The sequence below is a fragment of the Salvelinus namaycush genome, chromosome 38 (genome assembly GCF_016432855.1).
Source record: "Salvelinus namaycush isolate Seneca chromosome 38, SaNama_1.0, whole genome shotgun sequence".
In the NCBI taxonomy this organism is placed as follows: domain Eukaryota; kingdom Metazoa; phylum Chordata; class Actinopteri; order Salmoniformes; family Salmonidae; genus Salvelinus; species Salvelinus namaycush.
Window position 1 is genome coordinate 13,531,371 of NC_052344.1, and position 14,676 is coordinate 13,546,046.

At 43.1% G+C, this 14,676-nt stretch overlaps 1 protein-coding gene across 1 annotated transcript in view; it reads left to right on the forward strand.

Moving 5' to 3' along the window:
• The first annotated feature begins 9,366 nt into the window (after positions 1 to 9,366).
• The window catches only part of prrt4 (proline rich transmembrane protein 4), a 43,638-nt gene continuing 38,328 nt past the window's right edge, over positions 9,367 to 14,676 (forward strand). Inside the window, exon 1 of the mRNA XM_038978391.1 lies at positions 9,367 to 9,457. The gene's annotated coding sequence lies outside the window, so the exon portion shown is untranslated. The remainder of the gene's footprint in view (positions 9,458 to 14,676) is intronic.

The following is a 14,676-nucleotide window of genomic DNA, read 5'->3' on the forward strand; positions in this document are numbered from 1 at the left end:
ATTGTTGAGAAAGAGAGGGGTGAGAGGTAGAACATTTGCCCTCTCTATTCTTTGGCTAGAGGGTCCACCCACAGAGGGGTGTGGAGATTCCACATTGGCTTCCTGCTTTCTATCCCTTTCTTTCCTGTCTTTCCTGTGTAATCTGTGGGAAATACATGTTTCTAATATGGTCATACAATGGGCAGGAGGTTAGGAAGTGCAGCTCTGTTTCCACCTCATTTTGTGGGCAGTGTGCACATAGCCTGTCTTCTCTTGAGAGCCAGGTCTGCATACGGCAGCCTTTCTCAATAGCAAGGCTATGCTCACTGAGACTGTACATAGTCAAACTTTCCTTAAGTTTGGGTCAGTCACAGTAGTCAGGTATTCTGCCACGGTGTACTCTCTGTTTAGGGCCAAATAGTATTATAATTTGTTCTGTTCTTTTGTTAATTCTTTCCAATGTGTTTTCTCATGATTTGGTTGGGTCTAATTGTGTTGCTGTCCTGGGGCTCTGTGGGGTCTGTTTGTGTTTGTGAACAGAGCCCCAGGACCAGCTTGCTTAGGGGACTCTTCTCCATGTGCATCTCTCTGTAGATGATGGCTTTGTTATGGAAGGTTTGGTAATCTCTTCCTTTTAGGTGGTTGTAGAATTGAACGGCTCTTTTCTGGATTTTGATAATTAGAGGAATCTGCCTAATTCTGCGCTGTATGCATTATTTGGTCATTTACGTTGTACACAGAATATTTTAACAGAATTCTGCATGCAGAGTCTCAGTTTGGTGTTTGTCCCATTTTGTGAATTCTTGGTTGGTGAGCGGATCTCTCTCTCTATGCAACATTCTACCTATTTTCCTTTGTCTTTCTGCCTGTCTCTCTCATCCCCTTTCCTCTCTTTTGGCTTTTCACTCTCTGTATCTCTCCCTTCTTCTCTGTACAGACTCCAATCTCTATTTGTCAAATAACTAGATCCCTCTTTCTCCAGTCTATGACAAGTCTGTCACGCCCTGACCTTAGATATCTCTGTTTTTCTATATATTTTGGTTAGGTCAGGGTGTGACTAGGGTGGGTACTCTAGTTTTTGTATGTCATGGGGTTTTTGTATGTCTATGTTGGCCTGATATGGTTCCCAATCAGAGACAGCTGTTTATCGTTGTCTCTGATTGGGGATCATATTTAGGTAGCCATTTTCCTCATTTGTGTTGTGGGATCTTGTCTATGTATTGTTGCCTTAGTGCACATCCGCAGCTTCACATTTCATTTGGTTGTTTGTTGTTTTGTTAGGTGAGTTTCAGTTTATTAAAATAATGTGGAACTCTACTCTCGCTGCGCCTTGGTCTCATCATTATGATGAACGTGACAATGTCCCCTCTCTTGCTCTATCGATCACCTATCATTCATATGAAACAGTCTGTCTAATCCCCCTGGGCTATACAACCTAATGTATTAAACATACACTCATTGATCAGGCAACATCCCACAGGAATAGACTCATTACACTTGCATTCCTGTACTGCCAAAAACTGGGTGTCATTTGTGTTTCAATCAATTAATCAATCAATTAAATTATATTTAAATGCCATCCTCAAAATCCAGTGTTGACTTGGGCAGGAGCTCACCGGAGCTGAGTACCGGCACCTAAATATTCTACTGCTTGAGCTCCTCTTCCTCTTATAGAATATTAGCTCAAACGTATTGTGGAGCTCCCGCACCTAAATATCAACAGTACCAGCATCCAACATGGATACCAGCACCTATTCCTGTCCAAGTCAAGCACTGTCAAAATCCATGTACTGTAGATGTCATTTCATCCTCAAAAGTGAGCATAATCGCCTGATTTGAGGTTTTCAATATAGAATGTTCGGTGTCCTTCAATGAGTGAATAGTGTATACCCGTGAGGTATCCCTCTATCTTGTCACTCCAATGGAAATCAGTATGGCCACCAAAGTCATCTCTATTGGCCATCTAACAGCATCTACCAGCTATCTGCTACCTGCTACTAGAATGCATTATAACCAGGGTTTCAATAAAAAATTAACACCCACCAGATTTTGGCATTGGCGGGTAAAATGTCTATTTCACTCGCATTTGTGAATAAAAAAATTGTCAAGTATGATCACATTTATAGTAAAATAAATGTTAATTTTACCTTTATTTAACTAGGCAAGTCAGTTAAGAACAAATTCGTAATTACAATGATGGCCTAACAAAAGGCCTCCTGCGGGGATGGGGGCTGGGATTCAAAATAAAACATAAATAAAATATAAATATAGGACAAAACACACATCACAACGAGACAACACAACACTACATAAAGAGAGACCTAAGACAACAGCATAAGGCAGCAACACATGACAACACAGCATGGTAGCAACACAACATAACAACATGGTAGCAGCACAAAACATGGTACAAACATTATTGGCCACAGACAACAGCACAACGGGCAAGAAGGCAGAGACAACAATATATCACACAAAGCAGCCACAACTGTCAGTAAGTGTCTATGATTGAGTCTGAATGAAGAGATTGAGATAAAACTGTCCAGTTTGAGTGTTTGTTGCAGCTCGTTCCAGTCGCTAGCTGCAACGAACTGAAAAGAGGAGCGACCCAGGGATGTGTGTGCTTTGGGGACCTTTAACAGAACGTGACTGGCAGAACGGGTGTTGTATGTGGAAGAAGAGGGCTGCAGTAGATATCTCAGACGGGGGGAGTGAGGCCTAACAGGGTTTTATAAATAAGCAAATGCTGCGGTCAAAGTATTTCTGCCGTTTTGTTTCGTAGCTGGTTAATTAATCGCACAAAGTCAAAGAACTACGAATCCTATGTAGCACTTCGCGCTGCAACACTGCCTGGCTGTGCGCACGTGAAGAGCTGAGTGACATATTCATTTTTAGAAGCGCTGCGCACATGCATAAAAATTGGTCTAATTTACTTGAAACGAAAGTGTACTGAAGTGAGACTTTGTTGTTGTGTTTCTCGGCTATTTACAATGTTTTGTTCACAAGTTAGGTTGTTTTTCTATGTTTGAGTTTTAAATGCTAGGGAAGAGAAGACCACGCTTCTACTAATGTTTTGTCTCATCTGTGATATTTTGGTTAAAAGACTCAGGTCACAAAACATGTGATTAAACTGGGTGGTTCGAGCTCTGAATGCTGATTGGCTGAAAGCCGTAGTATGTCCAGGCACTCTGTGTTGTGTCGTGGGTAGGAACAGCTCTTAGCCATGGTATATTGGCCATATGCCACATCCCCTCAGGCCTTATTGTTTAAATATACCACATTAGTTACTTCTTACTAGTAATACATTTATTGTTTTAGAAACATTACAAAGCATGTTCATCAATTTTCTTTGTGTTTTGGTGTAATTATTGCACCCCAAAAATATTTTGGCTGGTACTTGCCACAGTGGCTAGTGGACCAAAAAGTTTATTTGAAGCCCTGATTATAACACATACGTATACACACAATTAAGCGTATACCAGTACACACACTCTCACATACACTTGCACACAGTACATTAGAACATACATGCACATAAGAACATCTCTCTCTCTCTCCCCATCTTTCTGTATGTTATCTCTCTCTCCCCATTTCTCTCTCCCTCTCTGTATGTTATCTCTATCTCTCTCCCCTTCTCTCCCTCTCTGTATGTTATCTCTCTCCACATCTCTCTCTCCCTCTCTGTATGTTATCTCTATCTCTCTCCCTCTCTGTATGTTATCTCTCTCCCCATTTCTCTCTCCCTCTCTGTATGTTATCTCTATCTCTCTCCCCTTCTCTCCCTCTTTGTATGTTATCTCTATCTCTCTCCCCATCTCTCTCTCCCTCTCTGTATGTTATCTCTCTCTCTCCCCATCTCTCCCTCCCTCTCTATGTTCTCTCTCTCTCCCCATCTCTCTCTCCCTCTCTATGTTATCTCTCTCTCTCCCTATCTCTCTCTCCCTCTCTGTATGTTATCTCTATCTCTCTCCCCATCTCTGTATGTTATCTCTATCTCTCTCCCCATCTCTCTCTCCCTCTCTGTATGTTATCTCTATCTCTCTCCCCCTCTCTGTATGTTATCTCTATCTCTCTCCCCATCTCTCTCTCCCTCTCTGTATGTTATCTCTATCTCTCTCCCCCTCTCTGTATGTTATCTCTATCTCTCTCCCCATCTCTCTCTTCCTCTCTGTATATTATCTCTCTCTTCCTCTCTGTATGTTATCTCTATCTCTCTCCCATCTCTCTCTTCTTCTCTGTATGTTATCTCTATCTCCCCATCTCTCTCTTCCTCTGTATGTTATCTCTCTCTCCCCATCTCTCTCTTCCTCTGTATGTTATCTCTCTCTCCCCATCTCTCTCTCTCTCACACACACACACACACACACACACACACACCACACACACACACACACCTTACCCTTCTAGACCACAACAACAACAGAATGATAACATAAAAACAGACCTACTTCAACAGCATCATAACACTACTGAAATAGTTCCATTACAAAAGCGTATGTTATCCTGTGTTGTAAGAAAAGGAACAGAGGGAAGGGGCAGTGGAACTATAGTGGAGCTATAGATGGCACAGCTAATATGGACTGTTCGACTCCATTGTTTCCTTCAAACAAAGCAACTTTATGAACCTCACAGGCTGCCATTGTTTTATAGTGTCCGGATGCAAGGAGCCTAGGGACGGGTCGGAGAGAGAGTGAACACACACACACACTGCCTATTCTCTGGGGAAAACGCCTGTCTACCTCCTCTGTTCTAAAGACACCAGTCATTGTCAGGCAGTAGAATCCCCCCAACACGCACAACAACTCCATCAGATACCAATCACAAGAACATACCATAGGCCAAAGGGGACTTCCATATCTCAGCAAAGGTTATTGTGTGTCAATGGGTTATGTTGTTGTCTTCAGAAAGTGTTAAAGAAATTTAATTCCTATGTGTTTATCAACCAATTCAATTAAAACACTCTGCCCATACATACGAATTTATAAGATACTTATCAGCATAAAATGGACAGAAACCAGTCTCAAAATCAATCAATCAATAGCGTTTATTCTCGAGAGTACTGATCATAGTACAATTTACATCAGGTTATATAATAAAGATGATGTCATAGGTTTTAATGTCGATCCTCCTCTCAGATACAATGGCAGTACAGTTAGCGTTCTCATCACTGTCTGCCACCTGTTAAATAATCTGCCACCAACCCAAGGTCTTTCCCCTCCCTGGGTAGACACATCATTCAAGCCTGTCTGAAGATAAACCCATTCTTTCTAACAAGGAACACATTACATTCAGCATTATGATTATAATAAGATTCATTCATACAGTAACATAGTAGTATTCTGTAGCGTTCTCATTCTGTTTAATTCTAAGTCAAATGTATACATATTTTAGTCATTATTCACAAAAATCCCATAACAGAATGTCAGTGCCTTGGTCAACTGTTCAATACATCTTCATACTGTACATACTGTAGATGTGTGTTGGGATTGGATTATGATCGTTGTTAGAGCCATGGTGTAGGCCTAAACACACACACACACACACACACACACACAGGCAGATCAATGCTTGAGAACAAGTTCTCATTTACAATTGCGACCTGGCCAAGATAAGGCAAAGCAGTGCGACACAAACAACAACACAGTTACACATGGAATAAACAAGCATACAGTCAATAACACAATAGAAAAAAAGAAAGTCTATATACAGTGTGTGCAAATGGTGTGAGGAGGTAGACAATAAATAGGCCATAGTAGCGAAATAATTACAATTTAGTAGATTAACACTGGAGTGATAAATGAGCAGATGATGATATGGAAGTAGAGATACTGGTGTGCAAAAGAGCAGAAAAGTAAATAAAAACAATATGGGGATGAGGTAGGTAGATTGGGTGGGCTATTTACAGATGGACTATGTACAGCTGCAGCGATCGGTTAGCTGCTCAGATAGCTGATGTTTAAAGTTAATGAGGGAAATATAAGTCTCCAGCTTCAGCGATTTTTGCAATTCGTTCCATTCACTGGCAGCAGAGAACTGGAAGGAAAGGCGGCCAAAGGAGGTGTTGGCTTTGGGGACGACCAGTGAGATATACCTGCTGGAGCGCGTGCTACGGGTGGGTGTTGTTATCATGACCAGAGAGCTGAGATAAGGCGGAGCTTTACCTAGCATAGACTTATAGATGACCTGGAGCCAGTGGGTCTGGCGACGAATATGTAGCGAGGGCCAGCCGACTAGAGCATACAGGTCACAGTTATACCTAGACACGAAAGCTCATACCACAATAGACAGCAACATCAAAGATTTCCGCACCCTCACAGACGTTCAGTGGTGGGTGGGCTGGCGGCCATGTTGGATATACCATTTGGAATCTTCAATTAATTTGATGTTCATCAGTAGTGCGTTCAACAAGGCATAGGTCTGTGGAACGTTAGCTAACGTTAACATTCTGGATTGTTCAATCAAACTGTTCAACAGTAGCGACTAGAACTAGCTAATAAAAGCTGAAACAGTTCATGTTGAACAATTACCTGTAATGTTTTGTATGGCACAACAGATTAGCCTGAACTAGTGAACACAATTAATGTGTCGTACTATTCAACTTCAAGGGGTATTATTCAACAATACAAATCAGCATAGCCATTTTTTTAGGAGACCTCAAAGCCGCTACCATAACTGGAATAGAACTAGCACCTCATATCACGCCTGGGCAAAGGTCAAGTGGTAAGAATAGAAAGGTGGCTCAAGGTCAAATCCGTTATTGAGACAATAATATGTCAAAAGGGACCGAACCGGGAAGGAATTCAGCATGGAGGAGACCTGGCTGTTCAGGAAATTATGCTTCCTTGGGCTGTGAACCTCTGATTGTTTCTATATTTAGTAAATTCCTGAGGATCTACAGACGGGACAGAAACAATCATCTGGGGAATGTTGGGCTTCACAATGACATTTCTGATTGGACATCTTAGATCTCAGATTGGCATCAAAGATAAGTCGGCCAGAGTTTGAGAAATGGACATTTCTGAATCATGTCAAAGGTGAACTTCACAGACCTGGAGGCATGACATAATGTGAGGGTTTAGTGTGGTGTGTGTGTGTGTGTTTGAAACTGGATAGCAGACCAAAAGTCCCTGCAAGGATAGTAAAACAAGTAAAAATGCTCCCTCGTGGGGACATTTCCCATGTCTCCATGAGGACAAAGGCTATTTTAAGCTTAGGGGTTAGGTTTTCAATTAAGGTTAGGTTTAAGGTTAGGAGTAGGTTTAGGGTTTGGGTTACAGGTTAAGGTTAGGGTTAGGGTTATGGTAGGGTTAGGGAAAATAGGATTTTGAATGGAAATTAATTTTAGGTCCCCACGAGGATAGAAGAACATAACGTGTGTGTGTGTGTGTGTGTGCATGCATGCTTGATTATGTTCAATAGAGTACAGTCGTGGCCAAAAGTTTTGAGAATGACACAAATATTAATTTTCGCAAAGTCTGCTGCCTCTGCATATACTATTAATTTTCGCAAAGTCTGCTGCAATTTGCATATACTCTAGAATGTTATGGAGAGTCATCAGATGAATTGCAATTAATTGCAAAGTCCCCCATTTGCCATGCAAATGAACTGAATCCCCCAAAAACATTTCCACTGCATTTCAGCCTTGCCACAAAGGACACATCATGTCAGTGATTCTCTCGTTAACACAGGTGTGAGTGTTGACGAGGACAAGGCTGGAGATCACTCTGTCATGCTGATTGAGTTCGAATAACAGACTGGAAGCTTCAAAAGGAGGGTGGTGCTTGGAATAATTGTTCTTCCTCTGTCATTCATGGTTACCTGCAAGGAAATGTGCTGTCATCATTGCTTTGCACAAAAAGGGCTTCACAGGTAAGGATATTGCTGCCAGTAAGATTGCACCTAAATCAACCATTTATCGAATCATCAAGAACTTCAAGGAGAGCGGTTCAATTGTTGTGAAGAAGGCTTCAGGGCGCCCAAGAAAGTCCAGCAAGCTCCAGGACCATCTCCTAAAGTTGATTCAGCTGCGGGATCGGGGCACCACCAGTACAGAGCTTGCTCAGGAATGGCAGCAGGCAGGTGTGAGTGCATCTGCACGCACAGTGAGGCGAAGACTTTTGGAGGATGGCCTGGTGTCAAGAAGGGCAGCAAAGAAGCCACTTCTCTCCAGGAAAAACATCAGGGACAGACTGATATTCTGCAAAAGGTACATGGATTGGACTGCTGAGGACTGGGGTAAAGTCATTTTCTCTGATGAATACCCTTTCCGATTGTTTGGGGCATCTGGAAAAAAGCTTGTCCGGAGAAGACAAGGTGAGCGCTACCATCAGTCCTGTGTCATGCCAACAGTAAAGCATCCTGAGACCATTCATGTGTGGGGTTGCTTCTCAGCCTAAGAACACAGCCATGAATAAAGAATGGTACCAACACATCCTCCGAGAGCAACGTCTCCCAACCATCCAGAAACAGTTTGGTGACGAACAATGCCTTTTCCAGCATGATGGAGCACCTTGCCATAAGGCAAAAGTGATAACTAAGTGGCTCCGGGAACAAAACATTGATATTTTGGGTCCATGGCCAGGAAACTCCCCAGACCTTAATCCCATTGAGAACTTGTGGTCAATCCTCAAGAGGCGGGTGAACAAACAAAAACCCACAAATTCTGACAAACTCCAAGCATTGATTATGCAAGAATGGGCTGGCATCAGTTAAGATGTGGCCCAGAAGTTAATTAACAGCATGCCAGGGCGGATTGCAGAGGTCTTGAAAAAGAAGGGTCAACACTGTAAATATTGACTATTTGCATCAACTTCATGTAATTGTCAATAAAAGCCTTTGACACTTATGAAATGCTTGGAATTATACTTCAGTATTCCATAGTAACATCTGACAAAAATATCTAAAGACACTGAAGCAGCAAACTTTGTGGAAATTTATATTTGTGTCATTCTCAAAACTTTTGGCCACGACTGTACACTGTCAAAGTGTGTGTGCATGTACATTAGCTTGCTAATACATTTGTGTCTGTTGTGTGGGATTGAGTGTACTAGACATTCTTGCCCGACTAACTATCTAGTGGCCAGTGTCCACACTGTAGAGAGACTCTCCTAATGAACAATTTGCTCAGTGAGGTGTGACCACAGGCATTGTCACAGAGCTTCACACTGGACTACTTATGCAGGGGGTTAGGGGCAGAAAGAGAGACGGGAGGGAGAGAAAGAGGGAGGGAGAAGAGAGGCTGACAGAGGAGAGTGAGCAAGAAGAGAGAGAACGAGAGAGAGGGAGCCAACAAGAGTACGAGAGGGAGAGTGAGAGAGAGAATAGAAGAGAGAGAATAGGAGGGAGCGAGAGAGTGAGATAGAGTGAGTGCCTGGAACACACATCCACACACATTCACACACACAGGGAGACGGTCCTCTGCTGCAGCTCCCTGCTGGATTTAGTGGATTCACAATCTCTTCCCTTTCACGTGTGGTGGGTGAGTGGCTCTTTTTCATTCTGAACACTTTCGATGGTGTGTGTGTGTGCTTGTGTGTGTAGTTTATGATCCTCATGTATAGAGAAAAGGGGTAAAGAGCTGTTAGAGATTGACACACACACCGTCACCGAGACAACACACTCTTCCTCTACAGCCTTTATAGGTAGACTCTCTCACTCTTACAGAAAAACACAATTTCTACAAGCTCACATTTGAGGGTGTGGATTCAGCTGCTCAATCTCTCCAGATGACACGACACACACTCTTCTATTACAGCCTTTATAGGTAGACACACACACACACACCTGTGTAGACAAGCAATCCCAGGCATACATTAACACACACACACACACGGAGGCAGCAGCTGAGGCTGTTTGACTAGCATCAGGAGGAGGGACGGAATCATTCTGGGCTAAATCTGCAGCACAGCCATGGTCAGCAGTGTGTGTGCCTGTGTTACTGTATGCCTGGGATTGCTTGTCCACATAGGTGTGTGTGTGTGTACATTCTGATGAATTTATGAACGTGTATGTATACTGTAGAAATTCATGGCGTTCATGTCATCATGTGAGCCAGTGAATACTATAGGCGCGTGTATTGGAGTCTATACAAACATCCTCCACCTCTATAGCATGACAGTGTGTGTGTGTGTGTGTGTGTGTGTGTGTGTGTGTGTGTGTGTGTGTGTGTGTGTGTGTGTGTGTGTGTGTGTGTGTGTGTGTGTGTGTGTGTAAAGCACATATGTACCATTAGGATCAGCGGTAGCAGCACTTTGGTAAAAGCAGCATAGCAGACCACTAAAGCCCGTCACATCACGGGATTAGCAAGACGTCTTTTGCTACGGTCGTCACCATGGCAAAGCTAGTCAGTGGAACGCTGGTGTCTTAGTGGGTGACGCTTGTCATAGGCAGGTTCGTCACATTCATTGACTCAAAGGCTAAAACTAACGTTGGTGTGATGTTCTAATAACTAGGTATTCACAGGCAGGTAGGCTATAGTTCACTCTGTCAGTAGTAAGGGCAGGGGGGAAATGGGATACCAGAGAAAGGCTGGATGAACATAGGATCTATGATCAAGCAGGTTGAATGGTTGAATACGTCATGGGGGAACAGTAATCAGATTAGGTGAATACCTGAGATGTAATATAACTCTTTGGGGAGTATAAACAGCTTCTGTTCTTACTTAGATACTAATGTTAATCGAGCAAATTTCAGTCATGATCCGAGATGAACCTAATTACATTTGATAGACCACAGATGGCAAGATGTTTAGTTGTTCATTTTAGTGTGACACCTGATCAGATTGAAGTACCACTGGATGAAATAGGAAATAGGGGGGTGTTGTCTCCTCTAGCTGCCATGACTCTGACTCCTCTGGACCTGGGCAGTCGTGTTTCAGACCTGTTGGATCCTAGCCTGGACAACCATCCAGGAACACAGGAGTGGTCACAGTCAATAACCACTGGGGACTATTGACCGTGACTGCCCGGCAATGCCAAATCCATTCTCTGACATACTGCATCTGCAGGCTGGGGTCAACTCCACCTCAACTCAATTCAACTGACCCTGTAGAAATAGGAGAGTTTACCATTATTTTCAATTAAGATTTTATCTGACTCATGGATTGGATTTGAAGTTGGAATGAAATTACCTCAATTTGGACTATGAAGCATTCAAGCTTCAATGACATACAACACCAGGTATTTTCCTAAAATGACAGCCAAACATTGGTTAGCTTGGTTTCAGAAAGACAAGCAGTGATGTGGAAAATTAGATGGTTGTAGATCCTCACTCTGAGTCAACAACATCCGGGCTGCCAGACTTTAATATGGACCCCCATGTTTTACGTCAACAACATCCGGGCTGCCAGACTTTAGTATGGACCCCCATGTTTTACGTCAACAACATCCGGGCTGCCAGACTTTAATATGGACCCCCATGTTTTACGTCAACAACATCCGGGCTGCCAGACTTTAGTATGGACCCCCTTGTTTATGTCAACAACATCCGGGCTGCCAGACTTTAGTATGGACCCCCTTGTTTTACGTCAACAACATCCGGGCTGCCAGACTTTAGTATTGACCCCCTTGTTTTACGTCAACAACATCCGGGCTGCCAGACTTTAGTATGGACCCCCATGTTTTACGTCAACAACATCCGGGCTGCCAGACTTTAGTATTGACCCCCTTGTTTATGTCAACAACATCCGGGCTGCCAGACTTTAGTATTGACCCCCTTGTTTTACTTCAACAACATCCGGGCTGCCAGACTTTAGTATTGACCCCCTTGTTTTACGTCAACAACATCCGGGCTGCCAGGCTTTAGTATGGACCCCCATGTTTTACGTCAACAACATCCGGGCTGCCAGACTTTAGTATGGAACCCCTTGTTTTACGTCAACAACATCCGGGCTGCCAGGCTTTAGTATGGACCCCCATGTTTTACGTCAACAACATCCGGGCTGCCAGACTTTAGTATTGACCCCCTTGTTTTACGTCAACAACATCCGTGCTGCCAGACTTTAGTATGGACCCCCATGTTTTACGTCAACAACATCCGGGCTGCCAGACTTTAGTATGGAACCCCTTGTTTTACGTCAACAACATCCGGGCTGCCAGACTTTAGTATGGAACCCCTTGTTTTACGTCAACAACATCCGGGCTGCCAGACTTTAATATGGACCCCCATGTTTTACGTCAACAACATCCGGGCTGCCAGACTTTAGTATTGACCCCCTTGTTTTACGTCAACAACATCCGGGCTGTCAGACTTTAGTATTGACCCCCTTGTTTTACGTCAACAACATCCGGGCTGCCAGGCTTTAGTATGGAACCCCTTGTTTTACGTCAACAACATCCGGGCTGCCAGACTTTAGTATTGACCCCCTTGTTTTACGTCAACAACATCCGGGCTGCCAGACTTTAGTATGGACCCCCATGTTTTACGTCAACAACATCCGGGCTGCCAGACTTTAGTATGGACCCCCTTGTTTTACGTCAACAACATCCGGGCTGCCAGACTTTAGTATGGACCCCCTTGTTTTACGTCTAGATCATTATCTGAGTAACAATGTAAAACATGGTCCTGAAGAAGCCATTTCATACTTGGATACAATCATTGATTGAACTGATCAGGGCAAACGTGAAATGTTTTGTTTTGAAATAGTCTAGCTTTTAGAATAATATATTTGATCATTATGAAATACTTATACAATAAATGAAGTGTACTAGTATGCAAATATTAGACAGATACTGTACTGTGAAATACTGAGGAAAAATCGTAATATTCAGTCAAATGTAGGATAAAATTCTGGATAATAATGTCTCATTATTTCTCAACAATCGCCAGGAAGGAAAGCAGGAGTATTACCCATAGGGACGCTTCTCCAGACACAGATCAAGCCTAGTCTGGGATCAAAAAGGATTCGCAATGGAGATTCTCCACGGAAAGCACTTTTTAGTCCAAGACTAGTCTTAATCTTAATACTTTCAGATAATAATGTTTCTACCTTCAAATGAAGTGTCGGCCACCTACATGACTGAATAAATCCGTACCAGCTAAAGATGACGTGGCCAGTTTGATTCAGTCTGTTTTATTGACATTCCTGTCCAGACCCAAGGCCAGTGAAGTGTGCTAGATAGGATGAAGCCATAGAGACTGGGGTGTCAGGGCTTCGTTAATATAGCCCTACTCACTCTCCAACTCGCTCACGCTGAATTATTTCTGAAGGCACTGTACAAACACACACTTTAGCAAATCTGAGACGTGCACGAACATCAGTCCATTACCAAGGAGTGTGAAACATCAATCCCTGTGCCTTCATGAGACTATGGTCAACCTGTTAAACATAAGTGGTGTCGCCCAGAGTCAAGTCATCTCCATTTGGGAATCCTCTCAAATCCAGCAGAAATCCATTTAAACCCTACAGGGAGGACAAGAGTCCACACCTCTAATTCACTGGACACCCTTCAGCCCCTCTCTCTCTCTCTCATAAACCTAACCAATATTCTTAATTTAAAATCACTTCATTAGTGTTAAAAGGCTGTTGAAGGACCGGTCTCCAATCAGATATCCATCTCTATCCTCTCAGTACCACAGCGGTCACACAGCAGACCACTAAAGCCGGAGAAGTCCAACATAAGTCCTGGAGATGAATGTAAATGACAGAATAATGCTGATAATCCTCATGGGGAATAGTGTGTTTGAGGATGTGATGTGATTGGCATGGTGATGGGTGGTGGTTAAGAGAGTGGGTGAGGGTACACGCACACGTATGGAAGTGCACGCCTCACACATACACGCACGAACACACACATACACACACAAAAGGAGAGATTTAGCAATAGACTGAGTGAAGCATTAGAGAGAATAGAAAGGAGGTAGTGGACTGTCATGAAGTCAGAATGCAACATGTCTGTCTCTCTCTCTATATATCTCCTCTCCTTCCACTATCTATATTTCACCCTCTCTCTCGCTCTCCGTCTATATCCCCCTGTCGTGACGTGACTTCCAACCCTCTCTCTCCTTCTCTCTTTCCATCTATATCCCCCTGTCGTGACGTGACTTCCAACCCTCTCTCTCCTTCTCTCACTCTCTCTCTCTCTGCTCCATTGAGCACAGTGCAGTGGGACAGGACCTGTCTTTGTCAGGTGCAGTGGAACAAAACACCAGTGAAGAAAGAGAAGGCTTGTAAATTTTCCCACAGACACGTTTATCTTATTTTATCTCATTCTCTCTTTCCAGTTGTTCTGCTGCATGTCAGGAAAGACAGAGGGCTCCCTAACAGACCCCCTGTTATCTGAAAGTGGGCTGTCTATCTTCCTATATAGGCTTATTAGGGATGTACCATGTGGGTTAAGGGGGGGGGGGGGGGGGGGGGGTATATTTAACTCTGCTCTCTATGAAAGGCATAGACACTAATTAGTCAGGTAATCTTCTGACTGAAACAGGGAGCTGGCATGCCTGTGTAATTGATAGTGAGGGAAGTGAAATTTGAGAATGTTAGCCAAGTTAAATTATGCATAATCCCCCTTGTGTAAATAATTGATCAATATGTGTCAAATTGAACAAAACCCCAATCAGTGTTTTTCTCAAGCTTAATAGCTAATTGGAATGGTTTATTTAGCGTGAAACTAAAAAGGCAATGTGTTTCTTCTGAAGAACGGAATGTCACAACAAATATCTACATTTTCTACAAAGACAGCAATAAGTACCGTTTAT